We start from the raw sequence: 5,520 nt of genomic DNA on the forward strand, positions 1-5,520 counted from the left end.
CTCAAACTTTTGCTCGATTACCCATCCCACACTGATAAAATGTGTTCAGTAGTCCGTCCTGTATCATTTGAAACCATAAAATCCCCGAAAATTTGTTGACCCGAAATCTGAAAATTTTGTGATGCCGGCATTACAGATTTTTTAAATTTTGGCCCAAAAACCCAAACCTCCAAAATGCTCAATAAATCTCAAACTTTTGCTCGATTAGCTATCCCACACTGATAAAATGTGTTCAGTAGTCCTTTCTGTATCATTTGAAACCATAAAATCCCCGAAAATTTGTTGACCCGAAATCTGAAAATTTTGTGATGCCGGCATCACAGATTTTTTATAATTTTGGCCCTAAAACCCAAACTTAAAAAATGCTCAATAAATCTCAAACTTTTGCTCGATTAGCTATCCCACACTGATAAAATGTGTTCAGTAATCCTTTCTGTATCATTTGAAACCATGAAATCCCCGAAAATTTGTTGACCCGAAATCTGAAAATTTTGTGATGCCGGCATCACAGATTTTTTAAATTTTGGCCCAAAAACCCAAACCTCCAAAATGCTCAATAAATCTCAAACTTTTGCTCGATTACCCATCCCACATTGATGAAATGTGTTCAGTAGTCCTTTCTGTATCATTTGAAACCATAAAATCACCCAAAATTTGTTGACCCGAAATCTGAAAATTTTGTGATGCCGGTATCACAGATTTTTTTATAATTTTGGCCCAAAACCCCAAACTTACAAAGTGCTCAATAAATCTCAAACTTATGCTCGTTTACCCATCCCCCACTGATAAAATGTGTTCAGTAGTCCTTTCTGTATCATTTGAAACCATAAAGTCACCCAAAATTTGTTGACCCGAAATCTGAAAATTTTGTGATGCCGGCATCACAGATTTTTTATAATTTTGGCCCTAAAACCCAAACTTAAAAAATGCTCAATAAATCTCAAACTTTTGCTCGATTAGCTATCCCACACTGATAAAATGTGTTCAGTAGTCCTTTCTGTATCAATTGAAACCATAAAATCATCCAAAATTTGTTGACCCGAAATCTGAAAATTTTGTGATGCCGGCATCACAGATTTTTTTAATTTTGGCCCAAAAACCCAAACTTACAAAATGCTCAATAAATCTCAAACTTTTGCTCGATTAGCTATCCCACACTGATAAAATGTGTTCAGAAGTCCTTTCTGTATCATTTGAAACCATAAAGTCACCCAAAATTTGTTGACCCGCAATCTGAAAATTTTGTGATGCCGGCATCACAGATTTTTTATAATTTTGGCCCTAAAACCCAAACTTAAAAAATGCTCAATAAATCTCAAACTTTTGCTCGATTAGCTATCCCACACTAATAAAATGTGTTTAGTAGTCCTTTCTGTATCATTTGAAACCATAAAATCATCCAAAATTTGTTGACCCGAAATCTGAAAATTTTGTGATGCCGGCATCACAGATTTTTTTAATTTTGGCCCAAAAACCCAAACTTACATTATGCTCAATAAATCTCAAACTTTTGCTCGATTACCCATCCCACACTGATAAAATGTGTTCAGTAGTCCGTCCTGTATCATTTGAAACCATAAAATCCCCGAAAATTTGTTGACCCGAAATCTGAAAATTTTGTGATGCCGGCATCACAGATTTTTTAAATTTTGGCCCAAAAACCCAAACCTCCAAAATGCTCAATAAATCTCAAACTTTTGCTCGATTACCCGTCCCACACTGATAAAATGTGTTCAGTAGTCCTTTCTGTATCATTTGAAACCATAAAATCACCCAAAATTTGTTGACCCGAAATCTGAAAATTTTGTGATGCCGGCATCACAGATTTTTTTAATTTTAGCCCAAAAACCCAAACTTACAAAATGCTCAATAAATCTCAAACTTTTGCTCGATTACCCGTCCCACACTGATTAAATGTGTTCAGTAGTCCTTTCTGTATCATTTGAAACCATAAAATCACCGAAAATTTGTTGACCCGAAATCTGAAAATTTTGTGATGCCGGCATCACAGATTTTTTTAATTTTGGCCCAAAAACCCAAACTTACAAAATGCTCAATAAATCTCAAACTTTTGCTCGATTACCTGTCCCACACTGATAAAATGTGTTCAGTAGTCCTTTCTGTATCATTTGAAACCATAAAATCACCGAAAATTTGTTGACCCGAAATCTGAAAATTTTGTGATGCCGGCATCACAGATTTTTTTAATTTTGGCCCAAAACCCCAAACTTACAAAATGCTCCATAAATCTCAAACTTTTGCTCCATTACCCATCCCACACTGATAAAATGTGTTCAGTAGTCCTTTCTGTATCATTTGAAACCATAAAATCACCCAAAATTTGTTGACCCGAAATCTGAAAATTTTGTGATGCCGGCATCACAGATTTTTTAAATTTTGGCCCAAAAACCCAAACCTCCAAAATGCTCGAAAAATCTCAAACTTTTGCTCGATTACCCATCCCACACTGATGAAATGTGTTCAGTAGTTCTTTCTGTATCATTTGAAACCATAAAATCCCCGAAAATTTGTTGACCCGAAATCTGAAAATTTTGTGATGCCGGCATCACAGATTTTTTTATAATTTTGGCCCAAAAACCCAAACTTACAAAATGCTCAATATCATTTGAAACCATAAAATCACCCAAAATTTGTTGACCCGAAATCTGAAAATTTTGTGATGCCGGTATCACAGATTTTTTTATAATTTTGGCCCAAAACCCCAAACTTACAAAGTGCTCAATAAATCTCAAACTTATGCTCGTTTACCCATCCCCCACTGATAAAATGTGTTCAGTAGTCCTTTCTGTATCATTTGAAACCATAAAGTCACCCAAAATTTGTTGACCCGAAATCTGAAAATTTTGTGATGCCGGCATCACAGATTTTTTATAATTTTGGCCCTAAAACCCAAACTTAAAAAATGCTCAATAAATCTCAAACTTTTGCTCGATTAGCTATCCCACACTGATAAAATGTGTTCAGTAGTCCTTTCTGTATCAATTGAAACCATAAAATCATCCAAAATTTGTTGACCCGAAATCTGAAAATTTTGTGATGCCGGCATCACAGATTTTTTTAATTTTGGCCCAAAAACCCAAACTTACAAAATGCTCAATAAATCTCAAACTTTTGCTCGATTACCCATCCCACACTGATAAAATGTGTTCAGTAGTCCGTCCTGTATCATTTGAAACCATAAAATCCCCGAAAATTTGTTGACCCGAAATCTGAAAATTTTGTGATGCCGGCATCACAGATTTTTTAAATTTTGGCCCAAAAACCCAAACCTCCAAAATGCTCAATAAATCTCAAACTTTTGCTCGATTAGCTATCCCACACTGATAAAATGTGTTCAGTAGTCCTTTCTGTATCATTTGAAACCATACAATCATCCAAAATTTGTTGACCCGAAATCTGAAAATTTTGTGATGCCGGCATCACAGATTTTTTTAATTTTGGCCCAAAAACCCAAACTTACAAAATGCTCAATAAATCTCAAACTTTTGCTCGATTACCCATCCCACACTGATAAAATGTGTTCAGTAGTCCGTCCTGTATCATTTGAATCCATAAAATCCCCGAAAATTTGTTGACCCAAAATCTGAAAATTTTGTGATGCCGGCATCACAGATTTTTTAAATTTTGGCCCAAAAACCCAAACCTCCCAAATGCTCAATGAATCTCAAACTTTTGCTCGATTAGCTATCCCACACTGATAAAATGTGTTCAGTAGTCCTTTCTGTATCATTTGAAACCATAAAATCCCCGAAAATTTGTTGACCCGAAATCTGAAAATTTTGTGATGCCGGCATCACAGATTTTTTATAATTTTGGCCCTAAAACCCAAACTTAAAAAATGCTCAATAAATCTCAAACTTTTGCTCGATTAGCTATCCCACACTGATAAAATGTGTTCAGAAGTCCTTTCTGTATCATTTGAAACCATAAAGTCACCCAAAATTTGTTGACCCGCAATCTGAAAATTTTGTGATGCCGGCATCACAGATTTTTTATAATTTTGGCCCTAAAACCCAAACTTAAAAAATGCTCAATAAATCTCAAACTTTTGCTCGATTAGCTATCCCACACTAATAAAATGTGTTCAGTAGTCCTTTCTGTATCATTTGAAACCATAAAATCATCCAAAATTTGTTGACCCGAAATCTGAAAATTTTGTGATGCCGGCATCACAGATTTTTTTAATTTTGGCCCAAAAACCCAAACTTACATTATGCTCAATAAATCTCAAACTTTTGCTCGATTACCCATCCCACACTGATAAAATGTGTTCAGTAGTCCGTCCTGTATCATTTGAAACCATAAAATCCCCGAAAATTTGTTGACCCGAAATCTGAAAATTTTGTGATGCCGGCATCACAGATTTTTTAAATTTTGGCCCAAAAACCCAAACCTCCAAAATGCTCAATAAATCTCAAACTTTTGCTCGATTACCCGTCCCACACTGATAAAATGTGTTCAGTAGTCCTTTCTGTATCATTTGAAACCATAAAATCACCCAAAATTTGTTGACCCGAAATCTGAAAATTTTGTGATGCCGGCATCACAGATTTTTTTAATTTTAGCCCAAAAACCCAAACTTACAAAATGCTCAATAAATCTCAAACTTTTGCTCGATTACCCGTCCCACACTGATTAAATGTGTTCAGTAGTCCTTTCTGTATCATTTGAAACCATAAAATCACCGAAAATTTGTTGACCCGAAATCTGAAAATTTTGTGATGCCGGCATCACAGATTTTTTTAATTTTGGCCCAAAAACCCAAACTTACAAAATGCTCAATAAATCTCAAACTTTTGCTCGATTACCCGTCCCACACTGATAAAATGTGTTCAGTAGTCCTTTCTGTATCATTTGAAACCATAAAATCACCGAAAATTTGTTGACCCGAAATCTGAAAATTTTGTGATGCCGGCATCACAGATTTTTTTAATTTTGGCCCAAAACCCCAAACTTACAAAATGCTCCATAAATCTCAAACTTTTGCTCCATTACCCATCCCACACTGATAAAATGTGTTCAGTAGTCCTTTCTGTATCATTTGAAACCATAAAATCACCCAAAATTTGTTGACCCGAAATCTGAAAATTTTGTGATGCCGGCATCACAGATTTTTTAAATTTTGGCCCAAAAACCCAAACCTCCAAAATGCTCGAAAAATCTCAAACTTTTGCTCGATTACCCATCACACACTGATGAAATGTGTTCAGTAGTCCTTTCTGTATCATTTGAAACCATAAAATCACCCAAAATTTGTTGACCCGAAATCTGAAAATTTTGTGATGCCGGCATCACAGATTTTTTTATAATTTTGGCCCAAAAACCCAAACTTAAAAAATGCTCAATAAATCTCAAACTTTTGCTCGATTACCCATCCCACACTGATAATATGTGTTCAGTAGTCCGTCCTGTATCATTTGAAACCATAAAATCATCCAAAATTTGTTGACCCGAAATCTGAAAATTTTGTGATGCCGGCATCACAGATTTTTTAAATTT

The sequence above is a fragment of the Asterias amurensis genome, chromosome 4, assembly GCF_032118995.1.
Source record: "Asterias amurensis chromosome 4, ASM3211899v1".
NCBI lineage: Eukaryota > Metazoa > Echinodermata > Asteroidea > Forcipulatida > Asteriidae > Asterias > Asterias amurensis.